Source organism: Myxocyprinus asiaticus, chromosome 12 (assembly GCF_019703515.2).
Source record: "Myxocyprinus asiaticus isolate MX2 ecotype Aquarium Trade chromosome 12, UBuf_Myxa_2, whole genome shotgun sequence".
NCBI classification, from domain to species: Eukaryota; Metazoa; Chordata; class Actinopteri; order Cypriniformes; family Catostomidae; genus Myxocyprinus; species Myxocyprinus asiaticus.
Window position 1 is genome coordinate 47629537 of NC_059355.1, and position 19838 is coordinate 47649374.

At 38.7% G+C, this 19838-nt stretch overlaps 1 protein-coding gene across 1 annotated transcript in view; it reads left to right on the top strand.

The window, feature by feature from the left end:
• The first annotated feature begins 666 nt into the window (after positions 1-666).
• Positions 667-19838, top strand: part of LOC127448964 (protein kinase C and casein kinase substrate in neurons protein 1-like) — a 39186-nt gene continuing 20014 nt past the window's right edge. Inside the window, exon 1 of the mRNA XM_051711972.1 lies at positions 667-744. The gene's annotated coding sequence lies outside the window, so the exon portion shown is untranslated. The remainder of the gene's footprint in view (positions 745-19838) is intronic.

Here is a 19838-nt window from a genome sequence, read left to right on the forward strand (position 1 = left end):
CTTTTAATACTTTTTAAGGAACTCATCTGATTTACAGTGTATGGTAATGCCAAGGTACCTCAAAGTAGACTATCTTTCAGAAAATGTTATATGTATATAAAAGTTGCCAGTTTAGATGAAAAGTTGTCAACTGCACGTCTTTCATGAGAATTTGCTTGCTGAATGTAAATTCAAATAGTAAAAAATATTAAAAAATAAAAATGCATGGGTCACCTAATCCTTACTCTTAGTATGCCATTTCTGTTACTGGTGCTTCAGTAAAGGTCATTTAATATGTAACATGAGTCTCCTGACTGACCATCCCCCATTCGATACACCCACAACACAAACACTGACTGTGTTCATCCGATACCTTTTTTCTTACTGATGTCAGATTTGCGTATGAATCGTTCTTTTGAAACCGTTTGTGATGATTCAGTTGAACCGATTCGCAAGCATTTGTAAATCACTCCACTGTAATAGAGAACATTTGACACAGCGTATTGGAAAACATAACAATGAACTAAATACATTTAACCCTATATTTGTTTTATTACAGAAAAACAACACGTACAGTGCTGCCCTCTCTGTGAAGCGAGTCAAACGCTGACGCTTCTGAATCGGCTCGATGAAATGAACCTGTTCAAAGGAACCGACTCGCTCAAACGAATCGGACTTCTCATCCCAACGTTCTTGAGCTTCACTTAAGTGGAGGAACCGTGTAGATCTCAGAGGAGCGTGGATTCTCATTCAAATCTCTCTTTGGTATGTCTCAATGTTTGGCTTTGGTATTATCGAATAGCCTAAATGTGAATTGACATGTTTTGTGTCGGGTAATGTCATTTAAATGCACGCTACGGTTCTTCTTACAGTCTTCTTAATATGCATGTGGTTCAGTTGCATTCTTCATATGACACATCTGTTGCGTTATGTGCATATGGCAAATTATAATGCACTGGAATTGTTTAACTTCTTAAAAGGCTATTTATAGTTAAACATTGAGATTAAGCCATATTACAGTGACTTGAACTGCTTTAATGTTTGGCTAATGTTTGTTTATAGAATAGGCTATAAATCATTCATGTATAGAATAATAAGACAAACAAAAAAGTTTTTGAATGTGGTGCAGGTTTCTTTACTTAAATACTAAAGTGTGAAAAAGTATGCTGTTAATACCCTTTTTCCATCATATTCTTTTAAGCACTTTAGAGGACCATATAAATCCACTATCACCATATATAAGTACATGAATATAGTTTATTTCATAATTGAGTCCTACCATTAACAAAATCTACCAAAAAGTACCATGGTAGTATAATGGTATTCTTTAAAATACCTTGGAGCATCATATAAATCAAAATGGTATTATCTGATACCATAATTGTAACAATCACAGTAGGTTGCAGCCTGATCTCATATACTACCGAACATGTACTATAGTATTACCATTGTATTCTGTCAAGTACCTTTTAGTACCGATGTAAATACCATGGTGAATACAGTACTGTATGACTAATCATTTCAATACGTGTATTCATCTGATGCTTTCATTGTACCATGGTACCACCACAGTGCTTTTTTGTAAGGCTAAGTGTACGTTATATTTCTTTAAGAAATACAAAATGCATTGGAGAAGTGTTAACCACTACTGTCTCCAGCAGCATTTCAATGAGCATGTGAATTAGGAAGCCAATTTAGGACACCTGTTACCGCAACGCAGACCTCACAATGGACTATTTTAGTGAAGGCAATCACTGTTGTTCCCCGGGGAGTTCTGGGTAACTTCACAATGTCCTTGCATGATAAACGTAAAAGGATTGTTTTAATAACCCAGTAGCAGTAAAGTAGATTAATCATTACACCTAGTGTGCTATTTGATTAAATGCCTAGTGGTTGTCTCACTATCATTTAGTTTGATCGTGCATTGGTGTGCCAGCTGTCTCCACCAACAGCATATATCCACATAAGTGTGTAAGTCTAAATCCCAACTACACTGTTAAATTAACTGTTTATTCACAGATGTCCTTTATACTACTTTAGCAGAAGTCAAAGGTGAAATCCTCCCCTTGGAGGGTCTTGAACTGTCCAAGGTCCTGAATTCATGTCCCTTCATGTCCTCTATAGTACTGGGTGATCTGTTATTTTAACTGTCATCCGCAGGGACAACGTTCTGATTTCTGTGTTTAGTTTAATGGGGAATACAAGCATTCCTTGTGTTATAGATTCTATAAAGCCCCCTGATGTTAGTATTTATCTCTGAGATATTTATTCTTTTTTTATATTTGACTTGGATGCTTTACTTAGTGCATTCAAGGAAAGCTATACATTTTATCAGTATACAGGTGGCCAGTCCATCACAGGGCAACACACACAGACATACATTCACACTCTCAATCACAGCTTCGGGCAATTTAGAGTTTTCAGTTCACTTAACCTGCATGTGTTTTGGACTGGGGGGGAAACTGGAGCACCTGGAGGAAACCTACGCAAACACTGGGAGAACATGCAAACTACACACAGAAGGGCCCTGGTTGAGCTGGGACTCAAACCAGGGACCTTCTTGTTGTGAGGTGACAGCGCTACCCTATGAGCCACCATGATACCCCCACTTGAAAGATCAATTATCTAAATAAGATATTAAAGAGAAATTAAAGTCTTAATACCTACTGAATGTTTGCTTCTTAAAGGAATATTCCAAGTTCAATACAAGTTAAGCTCAATCAACAGCATTTGTGGCATAATGATGATTACCACAAGAAATAATTACAAAATGTTCCTAGTCTTTAGAAAAAGCAAAAATTGAGGTTACAGTGAGGCACTTACAATGGAAGTGAATGGGGCAAATTTCTGGAGGGTTTAAACGCAGAAATTATAAAAGCTTTACAAAGCACTTCTATTAATTCTGTGTATTATTTGAGCTGCAAAGTTGTTTAAATCATCATTTTTAGAGTACACAGTGTTACGTCGTCATGGCAATGAAGTTGTAAATTTGGATATAGCTTTAAACAGAAGGTTAGTGATGTCAACACACACATTGTTTAAGTATTGTGGCTATACTTTTGAATTTTTTTTTCTTCCTTTTTCTCCCCAATTTGGAATGCCCAATTCCCAAGGCGCTCTAGGTCCTCATGGTGGTGTAGTGACTCGCCTCAATCTGGGTGGCTTGGACGAATCTCAGTTGCGTCAATCCGCACATGTTATAATGTGGCTTGTTGAGCACGTTACCATGGAGACGTAGCGCATCCACGCACAACTCACCACACGCCCCACCGAGAGCAAACCACATTATAGCGACCACGAGGAGGTTACCGCATGTGAATCTACCCTCCCTAGCAACCGGGCCAATTTGGTTGCTTGGGAGACCTGGCTGGAGTCACTTGGTACACCGATTCAAACTTGTGACTCCAGGGGTGGTAGTCAGCATCTTTACTCGCTGAGCTACCAAGGCCTTCTTTTGAAATGTATTTTAATGTTTACAGATTGGTCCCCTTCACATCCAATTTAAGTGCCTCACTGTTACCCAGAATTCTTATTTAAATTTAAGAAAAGGAGGGACAAGATTTGGTAATCAACAATATGCCACAAATGCTGTCGATTGAGCTTAACTTGTATTTAACCTGGAATATTCCTTGAAGTGAATTTAACCTATAGGGTTATTGTTCTTGCAATCATTTTATTCAATAAAGGCAGTTAGTGTATCTCATTGGACTGTGTAGGACTCGCTCCCCTTGATAGTGGTGAAATATTTTATTCTGAATCTCATATCTGTCCTCCTAAAGCTTTCTTAACTCCAGATGGTGACTGACACCCAAGGAGAGTGTGTCCTAAAAGGCTTTTAACCGAACTGAAGGTACATACAGAATCCTCATGCTCTGAACACTTCCTGGCATCAGTGTGATAAGGATCTCAGAAGCAGTAGACTTCTGAGGATACATTTAAATTTCAAACTATGCTGAAGTTAGCCATTTTCAGGCAAGAATGGGAAATGTATTTTAATTTTTAGATGAACAGATTGCTTTTGTGGTTTTATCGCTATGACTGGGTACATCGCTCACCCATGGAGTTGTTCTGACAGTCTATGTTATAGGCTCTTTTCGCAATGGCATATTCGAACTGTTTTTACAGTGTATATACGTAGTATTTTAATTCTTTATGCATGGATACCCAAAAAACCTACACTGAAAAAAAAAAAAAACCTGCTTGATTGATCAACTTTTTTTGGTGTAACCTAATTTGTTAGTTGGATTTATTTAGATTAAATAGCATTTTTAAAACCATTTTTATTTTGTTACCACGTGAAGCACATTTTTAGGTTACCTGACAAAACATCAACACATTTACCTTCCATTTCCAGTGTGACAAATGTGATTTGGACTGCCAAAAATGGTCAAAGGGCATTTTTTTTTTTTACTCAAACTTGGATTAGGAAAAACAAAAATAACCATATTTATTTGTGAATTTTATAACTGGACCCTATACGCTGAATTAAACACGAAACGAAGTGAGGTCTTGAGACAACAATGTTGTAGCGTTATAGTTTGTAACATTTATTGTTGAATATTGCATACTTTTTCACATACTTTGAAAAACAGTAAGCAGTCATACAGTAGTATGCAGTATAGCATGCTGGTACTACATTTTGAACAACTGTGTTGGTTGGATTGGATAACCCAGATTGAACCATTTGTATTTTATCAATCTAGGCAAGTTCATTGTGAAGGATGAACTGGGGTTGGGAAGGGTCATTGCTGCATGTCATTGCTCACTTTAAGCTAATTGGGGTCAAGAGTAATGCTAAAGGGTGGAAATGTTATCACCCGAGTTACTCATTCCTTTCACCCCTTTACTGCCCTCATGGGATTCCAACCAGTAACCTCATAATAATACAAATCCCTGTTCTTTTAATTCATCAGACGCTTCTGTTGTTAGTTTTGGAAACCTGTCAGATGGAGATAAGCATTTGTTGTAGGTCCCAGAAGTGTTAGCGTTCATATGCTTAAAGACCCCATGAAATCAAAACTGGTGTGTTGTGGCTTTTAGACCAAAGCTGTTAGCTTTGAGGCCATTGATATGCTAGTGTACCGAAAAAGTTGGGACAGTTGGGAAAATGCTATTAAAAACAAAAAGGAGTGATTTGTAAATTCGATTCACCCTGTGTTATATTGAAAGCACTACAACACAATATTTTATGTTTTACCTTGTGAATTTAATATATTTTTTTAAATATACACTCATTGTAATCCGATGATTGCAACACGCTCCAGAAAGTTGGGTCAAGTGTTTACCACTGTGTGACATTACCTAACATCTAAACACTTAAGAGTTTGGGCACTGAAGACACAAATCTGTTAAGTTTAGTAAGTGGAATTTATTTTTTTTTCCCCATTCATCCATTATGTAGGTCTTCTGCTGTGCAATTGTACAGGGTCTTTGTTGCTGTATTTTGCATTCGTAATGCACCACACATTCTCAATTGAATGAATGTTATATTTTGAATAAATGTATGTTTGATTTATATAGCACTTTTCCTGACATAACACTAAAAGCACTTTACATAGTATAGGGGGAATCTCCTCCACCATCACCAGTGAGCAGCATCCACCTGGATGATGCGACGGCAGCCATAGTGCACCAGTACACTCGCCACACACCAGTTATCGATGGACAGGAGAGTTCTAGAGCCAATTAATGGATGGGGATTATTAGGAGGCCATGATTGATAAAGTCCAATGGGGGAATTTGGCCAGGACACCAGGATTACACCCCTACTCTTTACAAGAAGTGCCCTGGGATTTTTAATGACCACAAAGAGTTAGGACCTCAGTTTAACACCTCATTCGAAAGACAGTGCCTTTTTTCAGTATAGTGTCCCCATCACTGGGGATCACACATCACAGGGTGAGCACCCCCTGCTAGACTCACTAATACCTCTTCCAACAGCAACCTTAGTTTTCCCAGGTCTCCCATCCAGGTACCGACCAGGCTCAACGCTGCTTCGCTTCATTGGGTAACCAGTCTTGAGCTACAGGGTAATATGGCTGCTGGTAAATTTAGGATTGGAGACGGGCCAGGACTGCAGGCAGGCCAATCTAGCACCCGCACTCTCTGCTTACTAGGGTTTCACAGTTTACCGGTACCAAAAAAGTATCGCGATACCCAAAAAATTAAAATGGAACAATATCATCTTGTTACTAATTTAGAAACCATATTATAGTATGCTGTCGTTAACAAAATGATATGAGATGTGACAAATTTGAGATGAAATCAATGACAATTTGGAAAAAAAAAAAATATATAAAAAAACCTCTGGATATGGTCAAGTGTGATCATTAAACAGCAGAAGGATGTAATTTAATTAAATAATATACAGTCACATGAGCTGCACGCTACAGAATGAACAAGAGGTGCCGCTATGCTCTGTCATATGATTCCTACACACGGACGCACGCATGTGCACACACTCGCACAAACGCAACATACACTGCTGGTGCTTAATTGTCATGCAGTGTGTTAAGAGTATAAATGGCTGTTAACACTTAAATGAAGTCCACGGGTGCAGCTCTGATATTTCAGATCGAAGGTCGTGACGGGATTATCCCAACATTAATGGGAAGCTTGATATAAATAACCCGTCAAAACAGGAAGAACTCAAAGGTCTGTCAAAATAAAAATCCCACTAACGTGAAAGCTCTTCAAATGGTTGCGTGAAATTGAAGACAGAAAAACATAACTACTGTATAAAAATATAATATTCAAAAAGTAGCAATAATACTCATAATAACAATTATGTAGTATTAAATGTTTCTGTGTAATTTCATCAAAAATCTGAGGCTTTTTATTTGTTTATTTATAGTATCAATTTAGTATCGATACCGAGTTACCAGCACTGATATCGTACTGAAGCCAAAATTCTGGTATCGGAGCAACCCTACTGCTTACCCAACCATGCTCTTGTAATCCGGCCAGTATGTGGTTTGAAGTTGTCCTACTGGAAAATGCAGGGACAAAGACAGTGCCTGCATTGCAGCATATGTTGCTCCAAAATTTGTACATATCTTTCTGCATTAATGGTGCCCTCACAGATGTTTAAGTTACCCATGCCATGGGCACTGACACAACCCTGGCCCATACAGACACTGGCTTTTGGACCTGACGCTGATAACAGCTTGGTTGGTCCTTTTCCTCTTTGGCCCGGAGAACACAACGGCCGTTTTTACCAAAAACTATTTGAAATGTGGACTCGTCAGACCACAAAACACGATTCCACTGTTCTACTTTCCATCTCAGATGAAACCGACCCCAGAGAAGTCGCCAGTGCTTCTGGACAGTGTTGATGTATGGCTTCTTCTTTTGCATGGTAAAGCCTTAACTTGCATCTGTGGATGCTACGGCAAATGGTGTTGACTGACAAAGGTTTACAGAAGTATTCCCGTGCCCATGATATCCATTACAAACGCATGGCGGTTTAAGACATCTGAGGGACCATATATCACGCATATTCAGAAGTGGTTTTTGGCCTTTCCCTTTATGCACCAAGTTTGACCAGATTCCTTGAATGTTTTAACTATATTGTGCACTGTAGAGGGTGAAATGCCCAAAATCCTTCCAATTTATCTTTGGTGAACATTGTTCTCAAAGCACTGGATTATTTGCTGATGCATCTGTTGAGCCTCGACACATCTTTGCCCTTGAAGGACTAGGCTTTTTTTAGGGAGGCTCCTTATATACACTAACATGATTGCCTCACCTGTTTAAAATCTCCTGTTTCACATCACCTTATTTCAAATTTTCAGATTGTTTTCAGTCCTAAATTGCCCGTCTCAACTTTTTTTGGAGCGTGTTGCAATCATCTGATTTGAAGAGTGTGTGTGTGTGTACATTTTAAATTCACAAGGTACAACATCAAATAATGTGTTGTAGTGCTTTCGATATAGTAGATGGTGAATCGAATTTAAAAAACACTTTTTATTAGCATTTTCCATACTGTCCCAACTTTTTTGCAATTGGGTTGTGCTTTTAGCAGAGAGACACATTTCTTTTACAGTCTTTCTTTTCCAGGAAAACAGACCATAAATATATAGATGACTCATCTTGCACTCGTTTGGGGCATTTGCAAATTTTTGTCCAATAAAATGCTCTCTTGAATGAGAATGACCCTCTCCTTAATACCACCTTTGTCTGACTACCAATAGAGTGCAACAGTCTGGTTCTGGTTAAAATCCTATTCATTTTCTCCATAGATTAATTGATTTTTAATGATAATTTATACACCTTTGAGGACAGATCTACAGCGAGCTCTGAGGTAGTTGATCAATGGTTTATCGATTAAAACTTAATTGATCAATTTCTACTTAATTAAAAAAATGTTTAATAGCAGAATTCCTGGTGAAGAACTGCTTTACCCATGGGTTCCTGTAGCTCATAGATACGCTGTTCTTCGAAGTCTCAGAGAATCCATGCAACAAGATCTCATCTGCTGCAGCTCTCCAGTGTCGTATTACCAGGAGGCTGGCTGGCTTTTTGAACAGATTCTCATGTGTGTCTGAGCTAGTGTGGATTTCATCTGCTGTGTGACCTTACCAACCACACATACAAATCCTCATACACACAGACCCTGCATTGATCATTCATGCAATCTTGCCCAAGTTTCTGTTTGTCTGTGAGATGGAGGCAAAGAAATTGAAGACTTGGATAGTAGGACGTATTGATTGAGGCTAAGTGTTTGAGAGAGTAAGATGGCAATGAAATACTGAGTCTACAAAGATCTGCTATAAATAAACCAGCTTCAGTTTCTCAATCTCCGAAAATGTATAGCTTTGCCTCAGGAATAATGAAATGATGTCGAGTGGGACATTATTTGAAGCTTAATGCAGATTATTAGATATTTCTGTCAGGGGGGTTAGGTGTTTGTGCTCCATTTACACTACCAACCTCAGAATGAAATTGCACTTGACCCAGCCCATTAGTGTTTTGCACGTGCAATTTCTCCAAACCCACTTGCGCCTAGACTTGGCGCATGCTTGCACGAAAATACCAAAACTTCATGGGCATGCCCACTGACTTTGCACACATGACGGATCACATAGCACTATGCTTAGTGCTAGCACTCTTAAAATGGGGCCCTAAATCTCATGAGCTATGAAAGCGCAACCTCTGAGCAATTAAACGTTCCTCTGTAGTATACTGAGCTGAGATTTAGAGTAAATCTTGGCTGGTTGATGACTTAATGACTTAAGATTAAGCTGTATTGGTGAATATTCGGAATATAGTTGGACCTTTGCCTGTGGGAATGCTTGCCTCCAAGATATAAATGAGTTAGGAATCCTTTCTAAGCTGCAGTATGATGTCCAGTGTGTGACCATCTTTAATTTAATTTTTAATAAAATAGATAAATAAAAATTATACCTTAGCAGTTATGAAACTTCACATTTAAATGGATAGTTCACCCAAAAATACAAATTCTGTCATTTTTTACTCGCCTCATGTTGTTCCAAACACAAACAGTCTCATTTACATTCCCTTTCATTGTATGGAAAGGTGAGGCAATGAAAAAGAATGGTGACTAAGGCTAACAATGTGTCTAATGTCTTTCTTGTTGTGTTCCACGTCAGTCACAGGTTTGGAACAACATGAGAGTGAGTAAATCCCTTCAAGTCAAGGAAGATTTAAAAGATAGATAACAACACTCTGTGATAAATGTTTTTTATTTGAATAAATAAATAAATGACAGATCCTGTCACTTTGCCACTATTAGCACTACACTCATAGCCATGTGTGTGGGTGTGTTTGAATGCAGTTTTTGAAATGGATGCTTTTTGCTGCCTCATCCTCTGTATTTCACACATGGATGCACTGAACTAGAACAAAGAAATTTGTTGTGGATATTTGTGATGTATAGATGCACAAGTGAAAGTGTGAGTGAAATATAAGGGTCCATTATACATAAAAGAACCTGAAAATAATCTAAAGGCCTTAAAGCTAATTTGTTGGTTGATGCTGACTGCTCATTTTATGGTGGTATGGTTCATTTATTATAGTTTCATTAGTATGTGGTTTGCAGTGAGCTGCTCTAAGACTACGTTTTCGGTTTGAAATGACTCCCTCTGATCAATGAGCCTGCTGTGAGAGACAGGAAAAGCAACCAAACGTTAATATGGTTATTTAGGCACTGAAGAGAAGAGGGCCCTTTGAATTTTTCTTCAGGTCATGGGGGAAAATTGGACTTCAAAGAGTAAAGAAAAAGGCCACTGTTAGTGTGAACTGAGTTTGAACTCATGTGAAACTGGAAAGACATTAGCAAAGTAAATCGCTGATGCTCATCTTTTGGAAATTAGTCAGTGTAATTAAATGGTGCTGAGCTAGATTCATAGGATAGAGATAGCTATCAAACTGCCTGAAAGTTAAAATCAAATGCAAACCTTTGTCAAATATCTATTGAATGTGGTTATATGCAGTGTGAGGTGTATATAATATTCTATTAATAACAAAAAGAATAAAATGGAAGATAACAGAACAAAATAGTATAGATCAGAGAAAAATAGAATAGAACAGAACACTGAAGACCAAAATAGTCAACAGATTGGATAAAGTAGAATATAACAGAGCAGAGATGAATAGAATGGAACAGAACAGAATAGTGATGAATAGAACAGAACATGATAGAACAGACCAGAATGGAATAGAATAGAAGAATAGAATAGTGGAATAAAACAACAGAATAGAACAGAAAGGAATATAACTGAATGGAATAGAATGAAATGGAAGAGAACAGATCAGAACAGAATAGATTAGAACAGAGAAAAAAATAGAAAAGAACAGTCTAAAATATACAACAGATAGGATACAATAGAATAGAACAGAGCAGAGAAGAATAAAATAGAATAGAATAGAAAATAATATCATTAAATAGAATAAAAGAACAAAATAGAGGAGAATTGATTATAATAGAACAGAACAGTGAAGACTAGTAGAGAGTAGAACAGATAGGATAAAATAGAATAGAACAGAGAAGAACAGAATAACAGAGCAGAATGGATTAAAATGGCACAGAATGGAATATAATCGAACAGTGAAGACTAGAATAGAGTACAACAGATACAGTAGAATATAGAACAGAGTAGAGTAGAATAGAACTGAATAGTATAGAGCAGAAGAGAACAGATGGAATAGAATAGAACAGAATTAAATTGAACATGATGGAACAGACCCGAATAGATTAGAATAGTATAACAGAACAGAATTGAATAGAATATAATTAAAAGAGCAGAATAGATTAGAATAGAACAGAACAGTGAAGACAAGAAGAAAGTAGAACAGATAGGATACAATAAAATAGAACAGAGAAGAGAAGAATAGAATAACATGGATTAGAACAGAATAGAGCAGCACAGAGTACAATGGATTAGAATAGCAAAGAAAGGAATAGAACAGAAGAGAACAGAAAAGAACAGTGAAGACAATGATAGGGTACAATAGAATAGAATATAGTAGAATAGAATAGAACTGAATAGAATAGAGCAGAACAAATAAAATAGGAAATAAAACATGGAATAGAACAGACCAGAAGGGAATAGAATAGAACAGAACAGAATAGAGTGATATATAACAGAACGCAACAGAAGATAACAGATCAGAATAGAATAGAATCATATGCAACATCATTGCATTGGTGCCACTTTAAGATTGTATTTATTAATACTAGGCTTGCTAACAGTAGCCATTCAGGTATGAGCCTCAGCATTGATCATTTCAGCTACTGATATCTGCTGGCCTCAGACTGTTTAATTTTCATCAGCCTGATCAATGGTATGGATTCATTCCTGCGGTGGGTGGGAGCCAGTTCACTGTTTGCTGAGCAGCTTTTAAAAGGCATTTGGCCCCTTGCCTGACCACAGTATCGAACAAGGGTGTAGCCATGAGTATAACTAGTAGGAACATATCCCCCTTCTTTTAGAAATTTCTTTTGGGACAAATATTAATACCCATGTGTTTGTGTTTGTGCATGTGATCCTTAGCATCTAGCAAAATTCTTTACCTTTATTAGAAGTGAGTTAAAATACTTTCTCCTATCTCAATTTAGCAGAGACAACTATAAGTAAGCCATTTGTAGGTTGGTTTCTCTGAAAAGTGTACACACTGTGACTCTGTTGCACTTTCAGAACATTTTTCTGTTGTCTGAGCATCCCAACCAGCCTGACACAGCATCATTGAGTTTGGGTGCTGACGCTGTGCCATGATATAAACAGTAGCTAGGTGAACAAGTGTTTCATGTTTTAGTTGTTACATGTTTGTCGTTTTACATACCTAATTTTAAATACAAATTTACATTTAATATGTAGAACAAGTGATATAAGAGTACTGTCTCTTGTTCAAATGTTTTGGTCGAATGGCATCCGTGCAGTGTTGTTTTTGATCATCAACTGACAGTAAAGGACAAAGTATAATGGGGCCTGGGTAGCTCAGTGAGTATTGACGCTGAGTACCACTCCTGGAGTCACGAGTTTGAATCTAGGGCGTGCTGAGTGACTCCAGCCAGGTATCCTAAGCGACCAAATTGGCCCGGTTGCTAGGGAGGGTAGAGTCACACGAGGCAACCTCCTTGTGGTCGCATTTAGGGGTTCTCGCTCTCAATGGGGCGTGTGGTAAGTTGTGCATGGATTGCGGAGAGTAGCATGAGTCTCCACATGCTGGGAGTCTCCACGGTGTCATGCACAGCGAGCCACGTAATAAGATGCATGGATTGACTCTCAGAAGCGGAGGCAACTGAGACTTGTCCTCCACCACCCAGATTGAGTTGAGTAACTGTGCCACTACAAGGACCTACTAAGTAGTGGGAATTGGGCATTTCAAATTGAAAAAAAAAGAAAAGAAAAGAACAAAGTATATCAAAAGACATTATTTAGTGTCAAATGGATTGCGTGGATCTTGTCTATGGACGCACATTTTATGGAACGGGTGAAGACAGTCGAGTAGACTGACTTCGAATAGATGAGTGTCGATGACTACACTGAGGTACACCACTCGGAGTTCGCACTTATTTAGGTTATATGCTCCTTATTGAAAGGCTGGAAAATAAAACTATTAGCATGTCTCGATACATCAGCATTCTGTTATATTTATTGTGCTGCGGCTAGCTTTTTTTTCGAATGTAACGCAAGAACATGTTCGGTCTAAACTGCTTATGAAGGCTAAAACATACTCTGCGCAAGTGCGTGAGTGCAGATGCGAGTGCTTGGCCAAACCGATGGCCGGTTGAATATGCTTAAGGTGTGTAATTGTATTATCGTGGCGGGAACAAACCTCAGTACTCAAAGGGGCGATAGAGTTACTTAAGTATCTGGATGTGGTGTTTTTCTGGTAAGGTGCTATAAATATATTAACTTTACCTTACTTGCTCAGCAATTTTCTCTTGAAACTGTTGTGCGGCCATGACAGTAGTTGACTTGAAAGAGAATGTAAATGCGAACAGTTCACATTAAACTAGCTAACACTGGGAATGCATTGTGGAATGCAACTACGCATGAAATCGAGCTTGTATAGCTAAAAGGGTCTTCGTTCACGTACTTGCGTAGAGCAGGTTTCAGCCTTAAGTGACCGTCCAGACCTAACATGCTTTTGCGTAAATAGTTTTTTAATGTAAACATTCTTGGTGAATGTCTACAACTGCTTTTGTAAAGATTTTTTTAGATACTGTCAAGTTTAAAAAAAAAAAAAAGAAATTTTACTTTTAAAAGCTGCTTCTCAACACATCTACGTTCTGTTCTGTTGTGCTGCGTCTAGCTTTTTTTTTTGTTTGTTTTTTTTTGTTATAGTATCGCAACACATTCGATCTTAACAGCCCCCAAGAATCAGCCAAAAACTTCTAGGATACATAACATGGTTTGGATTGTATCTATAATTAAATAATATGCCAGATTTTAAGAAAATGTGAATGTGAGCCACAATGTTAGCATGTTGTGGGTGGTTGTCAGGGCACTGCTAGGTTGTTAAGGTGTTCTGAGTGGTTTTAATCATGAAACCTACAGTACATTATGAGATATACAGTTGTGTTCAAAAGTTTACATACCCTGGCAGAAATTGTGAAATTTTGGCATTGATTTTGAAAATATGACTGATCATGCAAAAAGTCTTTTATTTAAGGATAGTGATCATATGAAGCCATTTATCATCACATAGTTGTTTTGGCTCCTTTTTAAATCATAATGATAACAGAAATCACCCAAATGGCCCTGATCAAAAGTTTACATACCCTTGAATGTTTGTCCTTGTTACAGACACACAGGGTGACACACACAGGTTTAAATGGCAATTAAAGGTTAATTTCCCACACCTGTGGCTTTTTAAATTGCAATTAGTGCCTGTGTATAAATAGTCAGTGAGTTTGTTAGCTCTCACGTGGATGCGCTGAGCAGGCTAGATACTGAGCCATGGGGAACACAAAAGAACTGTCAAAAGACCTGTGTAACAAGGTAATGGAACTTTTATAAATATGGAAATGGATATAAAAAGATATCCAAAGCCTTAAATGCCAATCAGTACTGTTCAATCACTTATTAAGTGGAAAATTCAGGGATCTCTTGATACCAAGCCAAGGTCAGGTAGACCAAGAAAGATTTCAGCCACAACTGCCAGAAGAATTGTTCAGGATACAAAGAAAAACCCACAGGTAACCTCAGGAGAAATACAGGCTGCTCTGGAAAAAGACAGTGTGGTTGTTTCAAGGAGCACAATACTTGATTGTGCTCCACAATACTTGAACAAAAATGAGCTGCATGGTCGAGTTGCCAAAAAGAAGCCTTTACTCTGCCAGTGCCACAAAAAAGCCTGGTTACAATATGCCTGACAACACCTTGACACGCCTCACAGCTTCTGGCACACTGTAATTTGGAGTGACGAGACCAAAATAGAGCTTTATGTTCACAACCATAAGCGCTATGTTTGGAGAGGGGTCAACAAGGCCTATAGTGAAAAGAATACCATCCCCACTGTGAAGCATGGTGGTGGCTCACTGATGTTTTGAGGGGGTGTGAGCTCTAAAGGCACGGGGAATCTTGTGAGAACTGATGGAAAGATGAATAAATGTTATCAGAAAATACTGGCAGACAATTTGCATTCTGCACGAAAGCTGTGCATGGGATGCTCTTGGGCTTTCCAGCACGACAATAACCCTAAGCACAAGGCCACTCCAGAACCTTCACCTTTATCCTGCTGTAACCACTGGAGGGTCAACTTGGCCATCACAATCTCCTGACCTTTATATCATCGAGCCACTCTGGGGAGATCTCAAATGTGCGGTTCATGCAAGACGACAAAGACTTTGCGTGACCTGGAGGCATTTTGCCAAGACGAATGGGCAGCTATACCACCTGCAAGAATTTGGGGCCTCATAGACAACTATTACAAAAGACTGCACGCTGTCATTGATGCTAAAGGGGGCAATACACAGTATTAAGAACTAAGGGTATGCAGACTTTTGAACAGGGGTCATTTCATTTTTTTCTTTGTTGCCATGTTTTGTTTTATGATTGTGCCATTCTGTTATAACCTACAGCTGAATATGAATCCCATAAGAAATAAAAGAAATGTTCACTTATGTTTTCTTTAAAAATTGTACACATATTACCAGTTCTCCAAGGGTATGCAAACTTTTGAGCACAACTGTATAGCAGAACATTAACAAATCTACTGTTGACAAAGGAGGTAGATCTACTGTAAATGACTTGTAATGTCCATCTTATATGATTCATTTATAGCCCGTTTCATATGGGTGGTGATGGAAAATAAAAGTATCTTTTGTGTGGTGTTTTTAATATCCTGCATTTGCTCTGAATAGGCCTGAAAAGGTTTGGTCTGGGAGTTATGTGTTGCCACATCATCTGCAACTCAAATTTTAAAACCTAATTAGCAGAAAAAGTGTATGCTATTGCATATAGCATCTTTGAGGACTTTACAGAGAAACTGGAGAGATTTTGCACCCTCTTAAAGGGATAGTTCACCCAAAAATTAACATTTCTGTCATAATTTACTCACCCTCATATTGTTCTAAACCCATATTACTTTCTTTCCTCTGTGGAACATAAAAGGAGGTGTTCAGCAGAATGTTAGCCTCAGTCACCATTCACTTTCATTGCATCTTTTGTCCATACACTGAAAGTGTATGATGAATGAGGCTGTCATTCTGCTTAACATCATCTTTTGTGTTCCACTAAAGAAATAAATACAGGTTTCATACAGGCTTGGAACAACATCATGAGAGAAATTCATTTTTTGGGTGTACTGTCCCTTTAAATCACAAAACAAATGCATGATGCAGCATTTAAGCATGGCTCAAGTTATACTACATGTGACGTATATTTGTATGCGGGCACCGAGGATCATTTGCTACTCTGATCCGTTAACTGAAAGATCTGAATTATTTATCAACCCTGGGCTCAGCTGATCATAATCCTGCAACTCTTGCATTTTCAGGAGCAGCAAAACCTCTTAAACATGGGACATAATGGCCAAACTATGTCATTTAGATGTTTATAAATGGAGAATTAGGCCAGTTAAGTAGATTACTCCAAGAAATCTGGAGGTAGCTTGATCCAGCGAAAAGTTTGTCATTAGCAGGTCAACACAAAATCTGATGGTTTGGAGGGTGGAATGCATTTAAAGGAACAGTTCGCTCAAATTCTGAGAGCTGAGGTGGAGGGGGAGCTTTTAATTGAATAACGGCTTAAATTTCAGTCTTTTTCTCACACAAAGCTATCACATGGCTTGAGAAGAATTTGAATATAGTGCATGAGTCACATGGACTACGCTTATTGTGCTTTAAGGGTGTTTTCTGTTGAGTGTCTTGCATGTTTTTCATACAAAAACGGATGCAGTGTTGAGTGTCCTTGGCTGTATTGATCTGTAGGTCTCATGAGTGCTGCAGTAGAAGGGCACTGCAGCCTCACAGCCACTGCAGATCTAATGGAGCTTAACATAAACACTCAAGGATGTGCTTTTAAGTGCTTCTTGAGTCGCTGCCCATGTGCAAGGTTCTGAAATGTGACCGTATAGTGCTGCTTGTCAGTGTAACTTCATTATATTTGTGCGTAACTTTATAAACTTTTGTAATTTACCTTTCTGGACGTGTTTAAACACATTTAACCTAATTACACAATTACATATTTTTTTGAAATTGTGTAGAACGATCTATTTATTTTACACAATCACTGCTTCGTTCATCAGGTGTTCAATTTTAATATTTCTTTTTCACAAATTTCTCTGTTGGTCGAGATGAAAGTTTCCAGGATCAGTGAAGACAGCGGAGGCCCTGTGTATGGTCCTGCCAATGACGAGCATTAATTGAATATAACGAGGTTCACCGATATTGCGGAGCGCAAAATAAGGAGATGCGTGGAAGCTGCGCTTTAGGGACATTCACCAATCAAAGGGAGGACTGCTCTTTACTCCCAAAAGTGATAACGGTAACAGCAATGCTACACAACGTGTGGTGCGGGCGAGAGTGCCCTTGGGTGTCAGAGATGAAGAGGAGACAAGGATGAAGATGACCATTTTTGTGCACAGCAGCAAGTTGACATTTTTCCTTCTCTCTCTGATGTACAGTGGTGTGAAAGTGTTTGCCCCCTTCCTGATTTCTTATTTTTTTGCATGTTTGTCACACTTAAATGTTTCAGATCATCAAACAAGTTTAAATATTAGTCAAAGATAACACAAGTAAACACAAAATGCAGTTTTTAAATGAAGGTTGTTATTATTAAGGGAAAACAAAATCCAAACCTACATGGCCCTGTGTGAAAAAGTGATTGCCCCCTAAACCTAATAACTGGTTGGGCCACCTTTTAGCAGCAACAACTGCAATCAAGCGTTTGCGATAACTTGCAATGAGTCTTTTACAGCGCTGTGGAGGAATTTTGGCCCACTCATCTTTGCAGAATTGTTGTAATTCAGCCACATTGGAGGGTTTTCGAGCATGAACTGCCTTTTTAAGGTCATGCCACAGCATCTCAATAGGATTCAGGTCAGGACTTTGACTAGGCCACTCCAAAGTCTTCATTTTGTTTTTCTTCAGCCATTCAGAGGTGGACTTGCTGGTGTGTTTTGGATCATTGTCCTGCTACAGAACCCAAGTTCGCTTCAGCTTGAGGTCACGAACAGATGGCCGGACATTCTCCTTCAGGATTTTTTGGTAGACAGCAGAATTCATGGTTCCATTTATCACAGCAAGTCTTCCAGGTCCTGAAGCAGCAAAACAGCCCCAGACCATCACACTACCACCACCATATTTTACTGTTGGTATGATGTTCTTTTTCTGAAATGCGGTGTTACTTTTACGCCAGATGTAATGGGATACACACCTTCCAAAAAGTTCAACTTTTGTCTCGTCAGCCCACAGAGTATTTTCCCAAAAGTCTTGGGGATCATCAAGATGTTTTCTGGCAAAAATGAGACTAGCCTTAATGTTCTTTTTGCTCAGCAGTGGTTTTCGTCTTGGAACTCTGCCATGCAGGCCATATTTGCCCAGTCTCTTTCTTATGGTGGAGTCATGAACACTGACCTTAACTGAGGCAAGTGAGGCCTGCAATTCTTTGGATGTTGTTGTGGGGTCTTTTGTGACCTCTTGGATGAGTCGTCGCTGCGCTCTTTGGGTAATTTTGGTCGGCCGGCCACTCCTGGGAAGGTTCACCACTGTTCCATGTTTTCGCCATTTGTGGATAATGGCTCTCACTGTGGTTCTCTGGAGTCCCAGAGCTTTAGAAATGGCTTTATAACCTTTTCCAGACTGATAGATCTCAATTACTTTCTCATTTGTTCCTGAATTTCTTTGGATCTCGGCATGATGTCTAGCTTTTGAAGATCTTTTGGACTACTTCACTTTGTCAGGCAGGTCCTATTTAAGTGATTTCTTGATTGAGAACAGGTGTGGCAGTAATCAGGCCTGGGTGTGGCTAGAGAAATTGAACTCAGGTGTGATAAACCACAGTTAAGTTATGTTTTAACAGGTGGGGCAAACACTTTTTCACACAGGGCCATGTAGGTTTGGATTTTGTTTTCCCCTAATAATAACCTTCATTTAAAAACTGCATTTTGTGTTTACTTGTGTTATCTTATTGTGTTAATAAGAAATCAGCAAGGGGGCAAACACTTTTTCACACCACTGTATGTATAATGATATTAAATTATCATACAGTTTAGCTATCACAACGTCTGCTTTAAGGATTGCGGAGTATCAGATACTGTTTATCAATATGCATTTATATGCACTTTGTTCGCCCAGTGAAAAGCAGATCTAATACAATCTGTTATGAACAGTGCAAATACAAGTCTGTTATGTACAGTGCAAGTGTTTTTTTTTTCCAGAGGAATGAAATGGCAAAAGAGGTTGGATGTGTTGGATAAATATAAGAGACTAAACTGTGTATTGCACTTAGTTATTGCTCAATGGGGCAATTTAACTGTTCATGAGATGGATGGCCTGAGGGGAAAAAACTGTTCCTGTGCCTGACAGTTCTGGTGCTCAGAGCTCTGAAGCATCAGCCAGAAGGCAACAGTTCAAAAAGGTAGTAGGCAGGGTGAGTGGGGTCCAGAGTGATTTTTCCAGCCTTTTTCCTCACTCTGGAAGTGTATAGTTCTTGAAGGGGGGGGGCAGGGGGCAACCAATAATCCTCTCAGCAGTCCAAACTGTCCTTTTGTAGTCTTCTGATGTCTGATTTCGTAGCTGAACCAAACCAGACAGTTATTGAAGTGCAGAGGACAGACTCTATGACTGCTGAGTAAAACTGTATCAGCAGCACCTGAGGCATGTTGAATTTCCTCAGCTGGTGAAGGAAGTACAACCTCTGCTGGGCCTTTTTCACAATGGAGTCAAT